Raw genomic sequence first — 22,465 nt, 5'->3', positions numbered from 1 at the left:
AAGAGCCTTTAAAGAGGAGCAGAACTATTGTTTTCAGCTTAAGATTTTCTTTTAGCTAACCACTTCCAAACTTAAAGAAAAGCAAACATAATAATTTTAAAAGCTATGATGTTTGTTCTTATCCTCTTCCATTCCTATGGAGCGATCAGTCCTGCACCTCTCCACCAACTTTTAGTAACAATGCAGTTCTTCAACTGCAGCTCAACCAAGAAGAAGAAACAGAGGAAGTACAAAAATACATTTAAGCCACTTGGTGGTCCTTCAGCTTTGGGACCAAGACTACAGATGGAAGAGAGAAACCACAGAGCCCAGGAAGCATATGGGAATGAATGCTTCTCTCTCAGTGAAAAAGGGCAACAATTAACAGATTAACCAAGAGCTACAGAAAGGCACAGTCCGATAACCACATAACTCCAGGTTAAAACATATCAAAAGACCTACCATACCTGCAACCTGGAGGGAAATACAAAGGTTGCATGCTGTATAGTTAAAAGTTGAGAGTGATTCACAAGAATAGTTAGAAGGAGAGGCACTACTGTCCAGGCTTCTCTCCTAATGGCCTCTACTCACCTGCAGAATGGCTGTGTCTGCTTCTCCTGCAGGGAGACCATCTAGGGCATTAGCAGCAGTGGGAGAAGTCCCACTGTGCAACCAGGAAAGTGGGGAGACCACCTACAAACAAAGCGGAACAAAAAGTATAATTAAAGGAAGCTGAGATATGTCATTAGATCCTAAATTATAAGGAAATATCTTTTAAACTTCAGAGGAAATCATATTATATATCCCAAGCTTAGAAACTGTTGTCTCAAGTGTATGTAATAAAATGGAAGGTTTTACCCTTAGGAAATTCTTGGAAACATTTGAACTATAAACAGCTATATAAAGAATTCAGTTTAAACATGAACCAGTCTCATGAATAACAGATACAAATTAACTAGGGAGAAATATTAAAAAGCTCCATCCAATAAATCAAATTGGTATTTTATGAACTAAAATATTCACATCCATGTCAATCTACTGCAAAGCAATGTCTATGTAATTACTTAATGCCTTCTAGGATAAAACCATAATAAAACCACACATGCTGCATCTGACTGTGTCAGGACTGGGGGGAAAGGCAAGTGGCATTTATTTATAGAAATATTTCCCCTCCAATTTCCAAAATTATGCCAGAAGAAAATTATAGAGGGTTACACTGCACCACAAAGTGACACTGATTATTACAATCTGAGCCTTTAGATCTATCAACATTAAGGAAAAGACACATAAAATTCCCAGTCTAAGTTCTAGGACAAGGAATGTAGGAGTTTACGCCATTGAACACACAAAACTACAAATCTGACTATTCAACTTTTTTGTCTGTGCTTCAGCAAAAGCCTTAAATAGGTCTGTTGCTTGTAACTACTGTTAATTACACAATTATAGAAAGAATTTTCTCCCATGTAAAAGACAGCTGGATACTAGTGTCTTAATTAAAACTTTAAATTCAGTATTGAAAAATTAGATGAAAACATCTTCATTAATGAATCTCACCCTTAATGTTTAAAACAAGTAATGATGCAAAGACAGATGAGTTATTTGTTTAAAGGCTACACTCATAAGACCAATCAGACTTCATATTTATAGAGCTATTTAGAGTTAATATAAAGGCATTTTTTGCATGAATAGCTTCCCGCAATTTCAGAATCCCTGGAATGTGAATTCAGTTATGAAACCAATTAATCTTTTAAATTACTTAATTATCTCTCAGATCCTACAAACAAGCAATATGAGAGAAATACAAGGCAGAACAAAGACATTTGTATCTGTACAACATATAATCTGCTGCAGAAGAACAACTGCCCTCCGGAAGCGCCAGTTACCTCTGCAAGGCAGGAAACTCACTACACAAGCGAGCAGCTGAGTTGCTCTGGCTGGAATGTTTCTCAAGTGCCTAGGTATACTGATGAAAATATATGCAAATCTCAAAGGAAGCAACAGTGAACATGGAATGGATTAACAGCAAGAAGCACCTGAGATTTGAATTTGATTTCAAAAGGCTCATTTCAAAGTTTTTGGAGTTTCTTCTATTTTGAGGTAGACTGAGTAAATTTGGCTTTTTACATAAAAACATAGACTTAACTTCTGTTCATATGAAAATTTTCTTCACTGCCATTTACCAGATTTTGATTTAGTGCTGAACCCTGGTTCAGATAAATATTCCCCCGTCACATACTTGATTTTGCTGATTTCCTCATATTTTGTGTACTCAGAGCATTAATCCCTTTACATCTGGAGAGGTTTGCTCCACATATAACAGTGTGAACAGTGATAGATATCTACTACATATTCTCAAGAGACTAACATAGAACACTATACACTTGCCTCATACAGAGTCCCTACATACTCCTGACCTGGATTGTCCACATGTTGCTCTCTTTATTTGAAACCCAACGACAAGTATCATGAATATTTCTTAAAGTTTAAAAATAAAAAGTATTTGCTGGTGAAGACCATATAGGCAGGGAAAAAAGGCCCCAAACCAACAGAATAAGATAGCATCAAGTTTGGTCACAACTTGCAAAGATGAAATGCAATTCATGTTGTTTATCATTTCCACCTAAAAATCACATTTTGGATGCTTCTAACCATCAGACTAGGCCCTTTAGCCAGAAATTATTTTTATTTTACCCCCAAGACTTTTCTATTAAGGACATAAAAACCCATCATGTTTCAGAAATGTCAGCTTGGATTTCTTCAGAGAAATGAGAAGAGAAACAGTACTGGCATTTCTTGCCAGGGTTGTGACCTCAAACGGTCACAGGTTGAAAACAAGCTCATATCTTTTTTAATTCTAGTTTACCAAGATTGTGTAATTGCTAGCACCTCTACTGCTTTTACACTTATTGCCATTTCAGGTCAAACAAGGACAGAGTTTGAAATATAGGAAAATAGTTCCTAAAAGATAAAGGGTAAGGAGTAAAGCTAGTATCTAATTAGTGCCATTAACGAGTGACCTGAGAAACATGAAATGAGAAAAGATGGGGGGTTCTGGTTTTTTGAGTTTTTCATTTTTGTTTTGTTGGGGTTTTTTTTGTGTGTGTGTGTATGGTTTTTCTCCCTGTTTGTTTGTGGGTGGATTTATTGGGTGGGTTTTTTGTCTCTTTTTTGTTGCTGATTTGGGGTTTTTTTGTTGTTGCCTGTTGTTGGGGTTTTTTCCAGAGGTGGGTGGTTGCTTGGTTATTTTAATTCAGTACTGTTTTGCCTTTTAAAAATAATTGGCCAACAATCATTGTATGTTTTGTTGTTAATTATGTACTGGGCATCTTTGCCTACTGCAGGTTGCCATGAAAGATTGAGAAAGTGCCAGGAAATCATAAAAAACAAGCTAGTTGAACAATGACCAGGAGATTTATATCACTGAGATGTCCTCAATTTGGGGCATCCAGGTGAAGTGTGTAAAAAATGAACACAATTTCCCCATACTGACATAATGCTATCAACAGGCTTGGACATATATGCAATGGCCATTCAGACTTTCAGTGAGCTGGATCATCTTTCCCAACTTCCCTATTAACCACAATGCAATGTATTTTTGATATATTAATGAAAGGGTAGAACGTATTGGAATTATACCTACCAGAACTTAATCTAATCCAAACAGCCCAGTAAAATCTTCAACCCATTCAAACAACAGGTGGTACTAAGTTAAGTATAAGAATACTCTGTTACAGTATTAAAAAATGGGAAGTTACAGTATTGGTCCTATTTGGAAGGACAGACAGTAATGATAAAAAGCATAAGGATTTTTTGCCTTTTCTTAAGATACAGACATGGGAAAATACATTAAAATGGAAGGACAAAATACTCCAGAACGGAGAAGCTTAACCTATTGCACTTTGATATTTTAGTATTATGAGATATTTTTATATGGAACCTATGTTTATATGCTAATCATGCCAAGGCTGAGAGTACATTGCAGTGCTGCTAGACACTGCACAAAACTTCCACTATGAAAAACTGGTTTAAGTAGGCTAGAAGTAAAGTGTTATAGGCAAAAATTACATTTAGTATTCATGAACTTTGTGCCACAACTCATACAGAAGGGTACAGGAGAAGGTAAAAGCTGCAGCGCAGAAGAGACATTGGTGGATGTATTTGGAGAGGCTGATCTGAACACAGTTGGAAGAGGGGTGAGAGGAGCTGGAGCTGTTCAGCCAGCAGAGGGAAGAAAACCTCCATACTGGAAGCGCTCAACATAACTTTCCTGATGGTTACACAGCTCCTATAGCTGCTTGAAGAAGCAGCTGTAAGGTCTTTATGACTCTCCTATAATGCTGCTCTTTGAAGGCTTTTACTTCAGGGACAGAAGTTCAAGTGCCCTCATTAACTCAAGCAGCAGCTCTGTTGATCTCAAAATATTACAGAGACAACTAGCACATGATTATTTAACCATATACTGTGAACAGCACGTGAAAAAAGCAACTACAACTTGATTGGTACACCTTCCTCAATGAGGCATTACAGAGAACAATCAGGAAATTATCATGTCTAGGAGACTTCTGAGGCTACAAAATGTTATTTTTGTCCTGCTAAGGTTCTTTTTAGAGCAAGCAAGTGTGACATGAAAAGCATTTAAAAAAAAACAAAAAACAGAAATACTGTGCATTTGCAAGATTTCCTTTGCTTTAAATTAACTCCATGTATAAAAGGATTAAACACTTCATGGGGCAATGGAGATCGGACTAAAATGCTTTACAGTACCTTTCATCTTTTTGAATTTAAAGCAACTATCATTATATTAACAGAAAATTAGTCTAACATGCAAGTTAGGATTTTCACACTGTCAGAATGCTAAAACTCTACAGCACTTCCAGTGAACCAGAAAAGCACCAGAAGGTTGCTGAGGCATAGAGAGAGGTACACAACTCCAACAGCAGGATAACAAAATACCCCCACCAAACCCACACCCAAACACACACAAACAAAACCCCAACAACCAACCACAAACAACAAGAAGAACCTCTTGTCCTTACACCATATTTATTTTCCACAAAATTACTTGGGAAAATTAATTTTGTTAGACTTTTTCTTCCCCTAAAATGTATAGACACACAGAGAAAGTTTTCACGTGTATTTTCAAACACTTTGCTTTAAAGACTGGGTTTCTTCAGAAAAGACTTCACAGTTACAGGACTACAGTTCTGATGTCTCAGACTTCAAAGTTAAAACCTGGACTTTGAAATTAAAACCTGGCCAGGATGAGGGAGACTTAATGCTAATGAACGTGGCACATGAAGTGAGACACTATGAGCTATTTTCTTCCAAATTAGAATGGTAGTACTATGAAAAAGAATCAAGCCACAGTGTGAGGATTTGTAATTATATCTTCCTCCTCCAGGGTTTGAGGGCAGAAGATTGCAATGAACTTAAAAAAAAAAAATATACAAAAGTTATTTTTGAAAACTGTCACTTTCCTGCAGTACCATGGCACTGTAACACCACTATTAAAGCTATCACATATTGCAGACCTTATCATTAATATTTTTACACAACAAACAACACTTCCTATTTGAAAACACTAAGATGGGAGCATGCTAAGAAAATAAAAGATGGAATTCAAACATTTGGTTCATGATCATCCCAAATCTCTGGATTGGATGCCATTCCTTTTAGTCTACAATTCATTGAAAGAAGTAAATCCTTTGAGGCTTTATTTTAAAGGCAGTGCTGACAGCAATGATTAGTCTTCAAGTTCAAAGGAGAGAATGGATGATGGAAGCAGTGCCTTTCTGTCTTACATATCATTAAGCCCACTCTGGAAAGTCTCCCTTGCAATAAACATTCCATCTTTTTCAGCCAAGCAGTAGATACTGCACATCCTTTTCCTCAAAGACCTATACAGAAGTGCACAGCAGTGGAAGAGGGCATAAAAGCCCATGGAAGTAGGCTTTACTGTTTGTTTGGGTTTTTTTGAATAAAAATTCATTGTTTCTTCCATAAAATAAAGTCTATAGTTTTCTGTCTAAGGCAGGGTTGTGAATTGCTAAACTATTACCATACAAGCAAAAGGTTTTGTTTGGAGCATAAAACTTGCTTACAGAGGTTTATAAGTGACATTGTTCTGTTTAAATCAGGAAGACTTGAAATATCCAAGCTCCAACTTCAAATCTTAAAGCCCTGCAGCTTTACTGAAGTATTCCACACATACAATAAAAACATCTTCAGTTTTCACCTCACTGTCTGCTCACCCAGCACATACTTCATCAGCTTCTCTTGAAGCCAGTGTCAAAAGCATTAGTAAAGTCAAGGTAGAAAAACCATCCACTGTCCTTATCTACTAAATCAGTTATTTCATCATAGAAGGTTATCAACTTGGCCAGACATGACTTCACCTTGGTGACCCCATCCTGACTACTCCAGATGACTTTCTTGTCTTTCCTAATTGTAGCCCATGCATATTACTCTCTTGCTTTACATTTCATTAAAATAAATGTTCTAGTGTTTCATACACATGGCTGCATGGACTATTTTAATACTAGAAGGAATAACGAGTATTATATAAGCTGACTCACATAACAGGAAAAAATAATCATAGCAACTATTGTCTCCAATTAAGTTCAAGAGTATTTACAGAAAGATACCCACAGCTTGACTTTGAAACAAGTGGAAGAAAAAGAAATTAAAAAAAAAATGAATCCAGTTTAACCAACCTTAACATTAATGAGATTTGCCCCACCCCCCACCCCCCTGCCAGGCTTTAGCAGGATCTGTTACACCTTCATCTTTCAAATCCATATGCCTAGCCCATTTTCATCTGTTACAGAATTGTAAGGAAATAGCCAGTACCATTTCACTTTAAAGACTAAAGGCATCTAAGGATGCCTTACAAGGTAGAGTTAACATTTCCAGATTTCCCACCTTCCCCCCCACCCCAACCCAAAGAGGACAAGCTAGTTATGTTTGGTAAAGTTCTTCACCAAAAAAGCAAAACAAAAACCAGGAAGGTTCTGAAATAGTACTATTTGACCTTATTTTCCCTGAAATAAATGCAGAGTACTGAAGAGAGCTACATATGTAAAGCAAGTCAAAAAAGAAAAGAAAAACAAGTATATACTTAACTACAATACTTACAGCAAGGTTTGGTTCATTGCCCTGAAAAAAAGCAACCTATGCTTTAAATTGACCTTTATTTACTCACTGCTTAATTACTGAGTGGTGAAAGTTTAAATAGTGTAACTGTCCAGATGTTAATCCTCTCTCACTGTAACCATAATCTAAAACCAGAAGTCATAAAGATTGCACTTGAACAGCAAGGCTGAAGGACAAATAGAGACTCTCCCTTCCAAAATGAAGGGTGGCTGCCACCCTCAGTTAACTGGGCTGTCCAACAGTGTTATCCTTAAATAATTAAGCTCCAGCTAGAATCCCAAATACAAATCTTCACAACAAATTTCCAATACTAGCCTCCATGCTATTGAACTTTTCAGTGGCTCTGTAGTTACACATTTGGTGGCATCCATCGCTTACTTTCTGTGTAAGTGTGTTTCAATCTCCGTAACAACTAATGCAATTTGAGCCACTCAGCCAGGCACACATTATGGTAATGTCACTCAAATCCCCAAACAATAAAAAACACCTCAAAAAAAAAAAGAAATCAGTACAGTCTGTCTATATTACTAAACACACTGATCTGTTCAACTGCTATACTTCAATAATACAACAAAGAATAAATACCCACTTTTAATACATACTGTGGATAAAACAAAAGTGAAAGAACACAGGATTATATTGATGATATAATCTTAAAATGGTTACTTTCTGAAATTGAAGATTCCTGTCCAGTGGTATCAGCTAAATTTGAATAAAAAAAGAAGCTGTCAAGCCAAATGAGTTGGTAAATTTGCATTTTGATACGTTATGATAGAGCATAACACCAGAATGGCTGACTACACCCAACTGAAAGATAATGGAAGCCCCAGTGCAGAAAAGACATGGAGTGGGAGAGTTCATCCCATGTTTCACAGCAACAAGGAAAATTCAAGCTTTGGCTGAAGATGATGATTTCTTGTGAAAGGAAAATTTGCACCAGAAATATGTTTGGAATGGGCTATTATTACAGAACCTTAGAGAATAAACCATAATGTAAAAAAACATGGTTTATCTTGAAGTGAAATCTGATTTTTAGATTTACATTGTTGCCCTGGTCTTCCAGTTGCACAATGCTACACTAGCTCTGCTTCTCCTCCACCTCTGGAGCTGTACCAACACTGGGAACACTAATCAATGACCCTGTGGTGTATCATAAACTGGAGTAGTGTGGAACTACCACAGTAATCCAAGGCAGACCACTGGTCACTGGGGAGTCCTTCCAGTTTCCCATACAGACGTATGAGAGGGAAAGGAAAGACAACACACAATGGATTAGCCTGCCAAGTGCTCATGAAGATGACTACTCTCTTCCAGTTTCCAAGTCCGGTATTTTGGAGCCTGCCTGGGTATCTCTGTAGCTTTGTACAGTACTTGTGGGTACACTTACAGCACCCTGTGTTATTCTTTGGTCTGGTAAACTCTGAGAATTGTAGAATAGCCATGAGGAAGCTTGCCTGTTCGCTTTGTGCAGCCTGTTGACCTCTTTCAGGTGAGATTTTTGTGAAAAGGATAAAAAAAAAGTCTCTTTCCCTTGAGGCAGCTAACCACACCCAAGCCAGGGGAAGCTAGTCCTAGAAAGAGACAGCACAGAGACATAGTAAGCCAGAATCCTGGCTTATGTATGGGAGACACCTGAGAAGAGCTCAGACAACCCTCAAATATAAGAGATGAGAGGATCTTCCCAGGGTCTAGGTGGGGATTTGGAAAGGTTTCCTGTGACTCAGGAAGCCTGTGAAAACTGCCTGGTTGGAAACTAAAACTCTGGAAAACAGAATGGATAAGTTTGATTTTAAACCATTCATTGTAACATTCCACCAAGCAGATGTGACTTCCTATGGTACACAGGTTCACCTGAGTTAGTATTTTGTTCCCTTACATAACCTGTTTTTAAAAGGAAAAACTTAAGTATTTTAGGACACTTGATTGTGAGCGTAGAGCAAGACAGTTCTGCCTTGAGGCATAGAGATGAACAAAGCCATCATAACAAGTACAAAAAGGACCTTTGCTTCTCTTTCTAAAATCATTAAACCTGAGGACAAGTTTTGATGTTGTATGCACACAATTCTTTACCCAACACTTCTAAAAACCACTAGCCTGAATGTCTATTTTGATCATAGATTCAGGTCTGAATTTCAATTCAAAGTTTATTTTGAAAAGAACAAGAGCTATGGTTCAAGTGTGGCCTGCATTTGAGAATTTTCACTGGTTATGGCATAGAGGTCACCTTGTTATGAACCTTTTCAATTAAGTTCCACTGCCTAGCATTTTTCATTTTAAACTGGAGGTCAGATTGGATAGTATCTTTTGGCTTAAACCACAAGCACTTGGTGTTTGAAAATTCTGTAACTCAAAAGTATGCCCAATTCCACATATTGGAACTACTTTTGAGATCATGAGTAATTAGGCAGCCTATTGGAATTACTACTCCCAACTTAAGGGCTTTCAGAATTCCCTTAACTTGCTTTTGAAAAATATCCAGGAAACAGATACCTACATGTCATTAATTTCTACTATCTTTAGAGTCAAACTTGTTATAGGAAGTAGCATACTCTGCACATTTGTACCTTAGCACAAGTTAACAGTTGACATGATTAGTAACTTAATGGGAGAATCCTTTGAATTGCCTTAAGCATTTTCTCCCTTGCTTCTTGGCTTGTCTGGTCAAAAACATTGCACTTCACTGTTGAAAATATTTTTCCTTTTGTTCCTGAATATTCTAAACAAAAAAATCAGGATCTAAAATCCAGAGTATGATTTTAAGATGATAAATTATCAATTAAACTTTGTAGGGCTCCTGTTAAGAAAACACAGAAGAACAAACTTAAAATTAATGAACAGGTGAATAAAAACCTAAACTTTCAGGGTGCAGTAAAAATAAAGTACCAAATTTCTTTAAGTGACGCAGTTCCCAGGATGTTCTTTCACTGTAAGTCACTACTAGGTCTATGTTACAGTACAAGTCAGAAAGTTTTGAGGAAGTTTAGGCTCGAGGTGAGGATAAAGTTCTTCACAGAGGGAGCTGCTCGCCATTGGAATGTGCTGCCCAGGGAGGTGGTGGAGTCACCGTCCCTGGAGGTGTTCAAGAGGGGATTGGGCGTGGCACTTGGTGCCATGGTCTAGTCATGAGGTCTGTGGTGCAGGTTGGACTTGATGATCTTTGAGGTCTCTTCCAACCTTGGTGATTCTGTGATAAACTGTTCCCTATCATACTAAAAATATGGCTGTTACCACCATTTAAACATGCCTCCTTTAAAAACAAGAAATACAAGGAGATCTGAAATTTCAGAGATCTGCATATGTTTCTCTGTACACATAAATTACTGCAAGGAAGCAATTATAAAAACTAAGAGATGAATGAAGCTTTAATGAGTTACCAGAAGTAAAAATTTCCAATTATGAATTCTCAGTCTTGATACAATGTATATCTATATTTGAGGTACGAAAAAATAGTGAATGAAGAAAGGAAAGATTGGTTTTCTGCAAAGCTTTGGGATAGAGCTCTCTTTCCTGCTCTAGTATGCAACTTCTATTTAAACAGATCAAATTACCTAATTACAGTATGCACTTGCAGCTGTATCCCAAACTTGCAGTCATTACATTGTTCATTAAATGATCAGGTTTTGTTGTTTTGTTTTATTCCCCCAGTATATTTCAAATCTCTTCCTCACTTTTGCCTCCCTGTAAAACATAACCTGTATGGATCAAAAATTTCAGTGAAGAGCTTTTTACATATGTCTAGTTTATCTGGATAATATACTGTATTTCTAGAACCATTATTCAACTCAATCATGTGGAAGTTTTAATACATACATCATTTATTACCACTTCCAGAAAAATAGACTTACTCTATTAACACACTGCAGTACCCTAATACACAGGTACTCTTACATTCAATATTACAGCACTTTGCTTTGTCCTTTCCAATATATTGTATTGAGCTTCAGGTGCATCCAAAATGCTGCTTTATTACATTAACTCGTGCTTAGAGTAGACTTAATTCCTCAGTATTCATCAAGAAGTGACAAAATTTGCAACTTTATAAAACCACTGAGACCAAAGAAAACAAACTCAATGCTCTTCACAGAATCACAGAATGTTAGAGGTTGGAAGGAACCTCCAGAGGTCATCGAGTCCAATACCCCTGCCAAAGCAGGATCACCTAGGGTAGTCCACACAGTAATGCATCCTGGTGGGTTTTTAAAGTCTCCAGAGAAGGAGACTCCACAACCTCCCTGGGAAGCCCGCTCCAGTGCTCTGTCACCCTTGCTGTAAAGTTTCTCCTTATGATGCGGTGAATTGTTCTGTGTTCAAGTTTGTATCCACTGTTCCTTGTCTTATCACTATGCACCACTGAAAAGAACTTGCCCCCCTCCACTTGACATCCACCACTCAGATATTGATTGACATTGATCAGATTCCCTCTCAGTCTTCTCTTCTCAAGACTAAGCATCCATTCTTTCCTATATTGCTTAATATTGTACAAATCATGAACCACTTGTACAGTCCCCACCTTCTACTTAGAGTAAGTATGAAATATTTGTAGTAAATTATAGTCAACAAAAACAGGGAGGAAGATAAAGATCATAAAGACAATGCAAAAAAAATCAAAGGGCAGAATAACTACAAAGCACCAAATCTTCTCAAGTGAATACACAAGCTGGGAAACCTCTACAGGAAAAGCCTCAAAAAGATGCTTCCAATCACAACCTTCTGATCACAACCTTCTGCTGAGTAACTGGCCATCAGAAGTGCTGCTCTGCCCTGCAACAGTTATTGGTCACAGACCCAGGCAGAAGAGATCACTCTCTTCCTTACCTTTGTGTACAGCACAGGTTCTGTTGTTGAGTTATTAATTTTTATTAAAACTTTCTGAACGTTTGGATTGAAAATTACTGTCATTTTCTTTCATCTATTGCAGGAGCAGGGAAGTCATCATGCCCCTGTACTCAGCACTGGTTAAGCCACACCTTGAGTACTGTTTCCAGTTCTGGGCCCCTCAGTTTAGGAAGGACATTGAGACTCTTGAACATGTCCAGAGAAGGGCAATGAGACTGGGGAGAGGCCTTGAGCACAAGCCCTGTGAGGAGAGGCTGAGGGAGCTGGGATTGTTTAGCCTGGAGAAGAGGAGGCTCAGGGGAGACTTTATTGCTGTCTAAAACTACCTGAAGGGAGGTTGTAGCCAGGAGGGGTTTGGTCTCTTCTCCCAGGCAACCACCAACAGAACAAGAGGACACAGTCTCAAGCTGCACCAGGGGAAGTTTATGGTTGAGGTGAGGAGAAAGTTCTTCAGAGAGAGTTGTTAGCCACTGGAATGGGCTGCCCAGGGAGGTGGTGGAGTCACCATCCCTGGAGGTGTTCCAGAGGGGATTGATGTGGCACTTGGTGCCATGGTTTAGTAGGCATAAGATCTTGGGTAACAGGTTGGACTTGGTGATCTTAGAGGTCTTTTCCAACCTTACTGATTCTATGAAAACCGATTTCCTCTCAGTCAAAAAAAAATAAAATTCAACTTTAAAACTGCTATTAGCAAGTAACTCAAATTTTCATCATCTGATGAGTTCTACAAATAAACTTTCTCAAATGCTGGTTTTCTATAGGTTTTATTTGTACTTCAGCCATAAGTATTTCTTTTTAACACAACTTGGTCTAAGAAAAGAATGTATAATTTAATATATTAAGAGCAAGGGCAGACAAAAAGGATGGTTTCCATCAAATTTTTAATGCTGAGTTTTGGAAAAGTCTCTTTCCTGCTTCAGTGTATCTGAAAAAAGATAGTTATTTCTATACTACATTGGGCAGTTTGGGGATCTTGATTATAAGGTATTAACATGTTGCAGCAGGCTATGAAGAGCCATCAAGACCAATGGACTCTGAAGCACAGAACATACAGGGGGCAACAAACAGAACAGGTTTCATTCAGCCTCAAGGAAAAGACTGAAGTGGATCTAACTGCTGATTTCAACTGCCTGGTGGCAGCATCCAGCTCTTCTGAGAGCTACCCAGTAAGACAGTGAGCACATCAGGGTCACAAACCATAACAAGTGATGTTCCCAGTAGACACAAGTACAACATTCTTCATAGGAAATGTGGTCAAACACCAGACAACTTCCTGGAAAGCAGCCTATGACCTTAGAGAAGCAAAAGCAGCTGTACACAGTAAAAAGCAAATACAGCTTTTCTGAAACACATGAGAACAAGTGGAAAGGGAAGGAAAAAAAGGCTCCATGCAGATCTGCAAGAATATTATCACTATAATTTTCTGAACAAGTCAGAGAGGGGTAAGAAGAGGGAAAAGTAGACTTTTGGTGTTTCAAAAGGAGGGTTTAAAAAAAAAGAGGTCTGTCTTGCATTGATTCTGCAAGCTGCTTCTTTGACCTATCTAGCCCTTTGCTCCGAGTTAGAAGTGGTAAGATGGCATAGATGCTAACTAGATATATTAAGGTAAAGAACTAGAACTATTACTGGGCATCATTCCAGTAGCATTAGTGCAAGAGATTAACTGTTGAAAGGACATTGCAACTAATCATTAAAGGAATATATATATTGGCCTTTGGCATGCCTTGCATTTGACATGTATAGCCAAAATTTTTCTCCTTCCAAGCATCTGGAAGTGTATAGATCCAAGGTAACATCAACAGTTTCTCAGTACTAAGTTACTTTCTTTTCAGCTCCTGTATCCTCACCAAAATGGAACTGTCCACTAAAACACTTGAGACAACTCCATTTCTCTGTGGTCTGTCAAGCTGGACCCTTTAGTCTCGCTTGCCTCTTTTATTAGTGAGCACACTAATATTGAAGAGGTTCCACAGAGAAACAATGTTTTCCAGATTAAGTAACTCTTTCCCAAAGTGCCCAGAAGGAAGACTGAAACACTTCGAACAAACTTCGATGTATTTTAGCTTTTCTGTTTGCTAAGCTATCAGACTACACTGCAAATATCCAAAACTAAAGTCTGATCAGGCAACAACATGGTTTTAAGACATTAAGATGGCTTCAAGGTGAAAATCTATGACAATATGAAAATATTGCCAAAATTATATCTTTTTTTGGCAAAAGCTGATGACAATAAAACCAAGCAAAGCATTAAATTATGAATCATGAACCATATATAAAAATATGTTTTTAAGTAAAACGCTGTGAGGACAATGTTTCCATGTAAGTAGAAGGTCAAGGAAAAGTTTGAGATCTATAAAGATTGTAAGATCAGTTTATATCCATGAACAACCCATTAACAAAGCAGGTATGTCCCATCCTCCAGTGTTTCCAATTAGTTGTAAAGTACTGCTGAAATATGTAAAGGACATTATTTCATAACAAACTACTTCTATCCTGTAGAAAGGAACCATTTATCCTTGCATACCCATCATCCTAAGGCAAATGCATATGATAATGCATTTTTAATCCATCTGCACCTCTGCTTTCTGCAGCGTCTTCATCATCATGTAAATCATGCAAAAAAATTACCTAGCAGAACCGATTTCTTCATCAGCATAGACTACCTTAACAACTGTCTTCAAGGCTTTCTGGAGGCTTCCACTCTGGTTAGACAAATTTTCTCCAACTCACTGCTTACTCAAAACAATGGCAAACACCATTTCATGATTATGCTTATGAAACCACTGCAAAGTTTACTCATGAAACACAGTGATTTTCAGAGATTACTGGGACAATATTTCTTTCCTATGTGGTACCATTACCTTCTAATACTTTATGAAAGTTAATAGCATAGAAATATGGCCAGGATGATACTTAATCTTTGAAGTAATTTTTAATGCTGGCTCTAGCACAATCATCACCAGAGTCATGCATCTTCCATTGAAAATCAACACTGTAAAAGGGCTGTAGTGTGATGCTATATGTAAAACTAACTTTCCCTCTCACAGCACTAAGACTTTGTGTTCTGTAAGGGTACACAAAGCGCAACAACAAAGGGCAATTTAAGTGGTACTGCTTATTTTTCTCAAGCATAGATGAAACAAGATAGGTAGCAATCACCATTTCACACTTATCTTCATAAAATTATAGGACAGTTTGGGCTGGAAGGAACTTGAAAGATAATTTAGCTCCAACCTCCCTGGCCATGGGCAAGGACATTTCCCACTAGATTAGGTTATTCTACATGCCATCCAACCTGACCTTAAATCTTCCAGGGAGGGGGCATCCACAGCTTCTAAGAGTAATGTGTTTGGGTGCCTCTCAACACTCACAGTGAAGATTAACTTCTTTATATGCAATCTAGATCCACACTCTTAGTTTAGAAGTATTACCCCTTGTCCTATCACTACACTACTTGATAAAGAGTCCCTCTTCATATTCCTATAGGTACTGAAAGGTCACAATAAGGTCTCTTTGCAGCCTTCTCTTCTACAAGCTGAACAACTCCACTGTGTCAGCCTTTCCTCACAGGAAAGGTGTTCCAGCCCCTGATTATCTTTGTGGCCCTTCCGTGGACCCACTCAAGTAGGTCCATGTCTTCTTCAACCTGCTGGCCACACTTCTTTTGATGTGCCCCAGGATGTGATTAGCTGTCTGGGCTGTGAATGAGCATTCGCGGCTCATTGAACTTTTCAGGCACCAACACCCCCAAATCCTTCTCTGCTGGGCTGCTCTCAATCCACTCATCTCTGGCCACAAACAAACGTGCTACTGACTTTACCAATACCAACCTGCAAACGTCAGTATCTTGCTGTTCCTCAAGCCTGTCCATCACCCAGAAAACATGAAGATTTTAAGAGTATTGAAATGAAACACATCACCCCCAAACACATATTAGATGCAATTGAATTAATGATTATGCTTGCCTGCCACATCAAAATGCTATGCAGCTGAACAGTACACATAACTTTGAAATACCTTTAAACCATGCTACTCCATCTGATTTTGTCAGGTAATTTTTGCTGAGAGTGAACTTTCTATTGTTAATGTGCTTCTTAACATTGTAAGCATTGTATTTGAGATCTTTCAACTCAGGAAGATCGTGGACATTGAAAATCCTGCTACTTAAAGCCTCTCAGATTTGGAGTGCCCTTTGCATTCCCATTACTTAGAACAATTATTCTTAGCTACTCTGACCTCCTAAGAGTTTAAGATGCATCCCTAAATAGTGCAGAAAGTTTCCTGGGAAGCCTCTGAAACTGATACATTTGCATCTAGAATGAATCATTTTTACAGACAACCACTTCCATATCTTTGAAGACTTTTATGGGAGGAGGATGCTACTTACCAGTAGTTTATTGCAGACTTCCTCTCCACCCAGCAAAGGAGTCCTTACACTAAGCATTCTGGCTTCCACCTACCAGGAAAGAAATGAACTGTCAATTAAGGTCATTAGGGAAATATCAGCCTGTGCACTTCCATCTAAATAACATTTCCATAGCATGGAGGCCTAAACTAGGTGCGATAATCTAGAAAAACTGTAACAAGGAAGAAACAAAAAGGAAGTAGTTGCTTGGGGCATTAGGAGGCTGGAGAGAAGCAATGATGACTTATTTCTCTCTTTCTCCCCTGCTACACTTCATAAATAGGTGCTTCTGCTAACAAAATCAGAAAGGAAAGAAAGGCTGCTATGAACACCTACTGGAGGCTGAACACATGCTCAAGGCATGCAACCAAATCTGTGCAATCTAAACACTGGAACAGCTGAAACTTAATGGGGCATAACAAGTTACACACAAAAAGGGCTTGATGGCTATTGCAGACACTTATTCTTCCTGCTATGATAACATGATGTGCTACCCCAGGTCAAAAGACTTTAAATACCTGCAGTAGTTAGCAGTATTTGCTGCTGTTCTTTGAAAGACAACAGATACAAAAAGGTCTTGGGTTTGTCTAATGCAGCTTCCAAAGGAAAGACTGCACAACGGATTGATGTATTGTATTATCTTAAAGTGTTCTGTCTGTACCTGTGCATCAGTTAATTCTTTAACTGCATTATGTGCACAAGCAATGATGCCTGTAGCAGACAGGTATGTCATACTTACCTATTGCTTTTGGGGAATTTATTGAAGTACCTGTTGAATTAACCTATTTTTTGTGGGGAGGGGGAAAAAAATATCCTATTCTCAGAAGTCTCTGAAGAGGAAGAATGCAAAATGTGTCCTCTGTCTAAAATGAGGACACTTGACAAAGTTGCCCTAAGATTTCATGCCTCTAACATGCTTTTTCCAAGTATTACAACTGCTTTATCAGAGAAATGTGGTTCTTATTTTGAGGTGAAAGTGGCAGGCATCTCAGCTGCCAAACTTATTGTCATTCTCACATTTGAAACTCAGTCTCTGTGGACCTCAAAGGCTCAGACAAACATCACTCAAAGCATAGGTATAGACAAGAGATTGATGAAATGATACATGAGAGGAGAGAACAGAAGATTGAGATTTTAACTGAGGTTCACCTTTCCCTGGTGCTTTTTGGGTTGTACATTTTGGGGTTTGGGTTGGTTTTTCTGTTTGTTTTTAAAATAGAAAGTTTCTTTACATAAGTTTTTTTAAATTGTCTTTTAGGAGGTGAGAATCAAAGATAACCCACTGATCCCACAAACTATATAAAGTTTAAGGGCAGCCACATGTTGCCATCATTTACAGGAACAATTCTATTTTTTTTTTTGAGCTTTCAGGCTTTATAAATTAGTTTTTTCTATTTTAGCTCTGTACAGCATGTTAGATATAGTTGTAAGCAAACTGACAACAGCTCTTCTTTAAAGAAGAGGAGTGAAATGAGAAACATTAAGTAAGAAAAAAAGTTGTCACTATTTGACAAAAAAAAACCAACAAACAAAACCAGAGAAAACATCCTGCATGCCAAATAAAGAATCCTGGGATAAAAACAGAATGTCAATGAAGCAATATCTGTTTGAATTATTAACTTGAGACACCCAGAAAGCTCACTGCACTTAAGGTGAGCATGGCCCAGACAACACTCAGCTAAATTAAGATTTTTTTGAAGGAATGAAGCCCCTTCTTTACAGATTGCCAAGGACTGTTCCTGGAGGGTATTCTCACAGAGGCAACTCAAAAACGGTACAACTCAATTTTTTCTGCAAAAATGGAGTCAGATGCCTGCATTTGGGCCTTTGCTCCTCTTCAGACAGTGCTTTAAAAAAAACCAGCCAACACACAACAAAAAAGCCAAAACAACAAAAGGCCTCAAACAAAAAAATTACCACAAAACCAAAATGATGGTGACAGTTACCAACACAATACAAGCAGGGAGGTGGGGGGAATCGTGGCAAGGGAACATTAGAAGTATATTAAATGGGAAAGGAAATGAGCATTCAGCTTGGTGTAAGTCCAGAATAAAACCAGAAGTACAGTACCCATTCTTCCTGCCATTTGAAAATTCCCAACACCCCTAAGAAAATGGAAAAAGTCTGCACATGGAATTAGCCAGGACAACTAAATGGAAGCTGAAGGTTTCCAGTAGTTTAATACTTCCAAAATGTAAAAGCTCAACAAAACATTTCTCATTAAGCAATGAAGCCTAGCAGCTTAAAAACCCTAAAGTCCCCCAGCACTACAGATTTAACCCATACTATGTGTTCAAAAATCTTGACCCAGAAGGTACTATGAGAAACACTAGAAAAGTGAACAAACCACCTTCAGGCAACTCCTAACCAGTGCTTGCAACAGTTCCTTTAAACACTACTCCATTTTCCCCCCACTTTCCCCCCTGCCTCTAGCCAATATACAGTCATTCACAATAACTCCACACAGATGTTTTGACCCAGGAAAAACAACTTGGAATTGGGAAGTACTGCAGTTTTTCATCCTGATAGACTGCACCTTGCCACTACTCAGTATCCATCTTATCAGATACCCTCTATACACACTTCTAGACCATGAGCCTGCCAAAATTCCTTCAATAGGTATTTAACACTACAATGACTTTCCAGAATTGGGATATCATTTGCTTGTTATATGTCATGTTTCTGTCAAAATCCAAAGAGCCCTTAAATTCCCAATCCACAGCCAACCTTTCTGCCTCAGAGAATGAATTGTCTTCACATTGCTCACTCGTATCTTCAGTATTTTCCTATCACTGTTTCATACCATCTAAAAAGACGATTTTCCTTAAGTAGTGACATTTTTCCATTCATGGTGACAGGCATTCTTCTCAACTGCTCTCCAGCAGCACAAGCACCTTGCAGCCTTCTCATGACTGTCTTATTCTTACCTACTATCACAGTTAAGAATTATTATTTTTCTCAGTGACTCTCTCCTCTCAAAACTGCATGTGAAACTTACACATCTTTTCTCAGTTATCCTTTTCAGTCATGTTATTAACACCTCTTCTGTTACTTCCCTTTGCAGATCTTGCTGTGCACCACACTGAGCTATTATCACAGCTCAGCATTTCCTCTTTGATTCTCAACCAGGCCTTAAGAAGTCAACTTTGTCATCTATTAAGATTCTCTCATTTGTTTTAATATTAAAAAAAATAATCAGTTCTTGGCCATGCCACTGCTTGGTTTTCTGTAATCAAAGCTCCCATTAATTCATTAACTGGCATCACTGCATTTCTTACTTTTTCATTTCAGCTTTCAGCATCTACACACAATGCTAACAAAAAGCATATAAACACACCAACACTTGTCTAAGTATATGCTAGAACTGCTAGAGAGAATCCAACAGAGAGCCACGAGCATGATCAGGGGACTTAAGCATCTCCTCTATGAAGACAGATTGAGATCCCCAGGGGCTGTTTGACCTTGAGAAGAGAAGACTGAGAGGGGATCTCCTCAAGGTCTATAAATATCTGAGGGGTGGGTGTCAAGTGAAGAGGGCCAAGTTCTTCTCGGTGGTGCACAGTAATAAGACAAAAAAACAACAGGTTCAAACTTGTACATAGAAGATTTCACCTCAACATGAGGAGAAACTTCTCTACAGTGAAGGTGATGGAGCACCAGAACAGGCTGCCTAGGGAGGTTGTGGAGTCTCCTCCTCCAGGAGGATTGCACCCAATGATCTCTTTAGGTCCCTTCCAACCTCTAACACACTCTGATACTGTGATCTACGCCATGAAGGCAGCATTTCTGCACAGATGTTTTGCACTGCTTCTGTTTGAGAAATGTTAACTTATGTGAATCAGCATTTGCCTCTCAATATTCAAACAGGTCTTCCCTTCTTTGTTACTTAAATTTTGCTTTCTCATAGTTATATTCTGATTTAAAATTAACTTGAAATGAAGGAAACCCCCTAGAGCCTTAACCTCCAAAATGCTATCATGAGACAGTACCTCATTTAGTTCTGTCTTTGCTGGAGTTAAAATAAGTTTCCTTCCATATTTAATAGGGGGAAAAAAATTGCCTGGGAAAGCCTGTTTGCTTCTCAAGGTTCACTACATCAATAACTATAATATGGAAGAGTTTTACCAGGAATAACACCACCAGAAAAGCCCAGTAAAATGCTATCAAGGATGTTCAACAGTGCTGCATAAGAGGGGACAAGTATTTCAGAAAGCATTTTTGCTTTTGTTAATGCAAGTAAAGTCTGTTAAGATAAGCAAGCTGAAATCAGCTTAAAACATAGCGACTCAAGCCATCAAGAATCGTGTTTTAAAATGCTGAAATGAAATAATGATTCCACCCTCTCCTGATGGGGAGCCCACTGCATGCAGCTCTCAAAAAAAGTTCCTTATCTCACTGGGATAAAATCATCAGGAGACTAAGCAAACCACCCACAAAACTTTGCAGTCAATGAACTGAACACTTACTGAAGCTACTACTTTAGAATCAACAGAATTAACAAGTGAAAAAAGGGATTAGTATTTTGGGGAGGGCAGGCAGGGAGAGGATGAATTCAGGGACAAACAAAACTCAAAGCACTTGGAAACACCTGTGTAAATTTTCCTAGGAAACTAGCAAAAGAACAAGTTCTCTAAATGAAGGGTTTTAGAAAATAACCTATTAAAGTGCTTATTAAAAATGAGATTTTTTTTATTTAGAGCAACAATATTGGTCATCGCACTACTGTATAGAACAAACAATGAAGTAGAAATCAAGGAAAAATTATACTGGTCAAATTTTAAATTGTCAGTACTTCCCGTGAGGCCAAGGAAAAATGTGCTAAACCATCCTAATATCACTTTATCTTACTAAGCTAGCACTTATCAGCTAAGCTGTGATAAGAAATAACAGGGTCCTTACTCTGCCTCAAGTGCAAGTTAGTAAACCAATTACTGAACTTACAAACTTGAGTTTGCATTTGCAATAAGCTAAGTATGTTGACAAGAACAGTTACAATTTAGTCAACTGACACTCACATAGCTACTATCAGATCACATATCCCCATGTCATAGAAATGCAAAATAAATCTGATTACAGAAGGATTCAAAACGGCTTGAGTACAACAAACACTCAACATTGTTAGCAAATAATCAGCAAGACTTAACTGCAGATCTAAAAACTTTCATATATAGACATCCTTTCATGGATACTTCATGAAATAATTCCCTCCTCTGCTATAAAAGCTATGCCTTAAGGATCATATGGCAGTAAGTACCACGGCTGCTGAGAAATATTCTTAATATAAAAGGAACAGGAGAATATGCTATAAGGAAGAAAGCCAGCAGCCTAGGGAAAGTAATTTCATGGATTATCTAAAGAAATGTACAACTGTAGATAAAAGAGAAGGGAAGAATTAAAGACAGGACTACTAACTTGCACCATTAAACTTGAAAGGCAAACCTAAGACACTGCAGTCTTGTTACAGGACTTCTAAAATTAAAATATTATAGACTTTTTTCAATTTAATTTAGTATACTTACCAGCATTTGCTGTCTAGAGAATGTCATTGATGGATCAGTTGTACTTCCTCTCTAAAGTGCTTTGAGGGGAGCTCAAGTGCATCCTCTTCCTCAATCTTTGAAGTGTTTACCTGTACCACCAGCTTTGAAAGTAAAAGGCAACAGGCAGGCAATGCAGAGACAGGAATGAGGCTGAGGACAATATATATTACTCAAAAAATATTGTAGTGCTGCTTTTCAACTTTTACAGGGACAGAAAGTACTTTTTTTTTTTTAAACCAAGGCTTTAGATATTACTTAGATACTTTTTTAAATTGACATTTTTGGAATTAAGTCAGCAATGCATCAGTTGACAAGAATACAAGAACAGATAATCTGAAATCATATACATTATATACACAAATACATAAACCAAAAAAAAGGATTCTTAATGAATAAAATTGGTGCAGTATAATAAAAAAGGCAACAAGAAAAATTTTTATGGGGTACTAAGAACTAATGAGAGCACTTTATAACAGCAATACTTATGGAATTATGAAAAATGGTTAATTAGGTCTGTATAAACATGTCAGAGTAAAAATCATTCAAACAGCAG

The 22,465-nt window shown here is 37.9% G+C and overlaps 1 protein-coding gene and 1 long non-coding RNA gene across 3 annotated transcripts in view; both read right to left on the bottom strand.

The window, feature by feature from the left end:
• Positions 1-22,465, bottom strand: part of CRIM1 (cysteine rich transmembrane BMP regulator 1) — a 186,793-nt gene that overhangs the window by 128,220 nt on the left and 36,108 nt on the right. The gene's annotated exons all lie outside the window — the stretch shown is intronic.
• On the bottom strand, positions 596-22,054 carry LOC128897289 (uncharacterized). The gene is made up of 3 exons (XR_008462296.1): positions 21,892-22,054; positions 16,355-16,423; positions 596-672 (listed from the first exon to the last, which is right to left on the bottom strand). It is a non-coding gene; the product is annotated as an uncharacterized LOC128897289 (long non-coding RNA).

This window comes from Dryobates pubescens, chromosome 6 (assembly GCF_014839835.1).
Source record: "Dryobates pubescens isolate bDryPub1 chromosome 6, bDryPub1.pri, whole genome shotgun sequence".
Lineage (NCBI taxonomy): Eukaryota > Metazoa > Chordata > Aves > Piciformes > Picidae > Dryobates > Dryobates pubescens.
The sequence above is the reverse complement of the archived record's forward strand: the minus strand, read 5'-3'. Positions and strand labels throughout refer to the sequence as shown.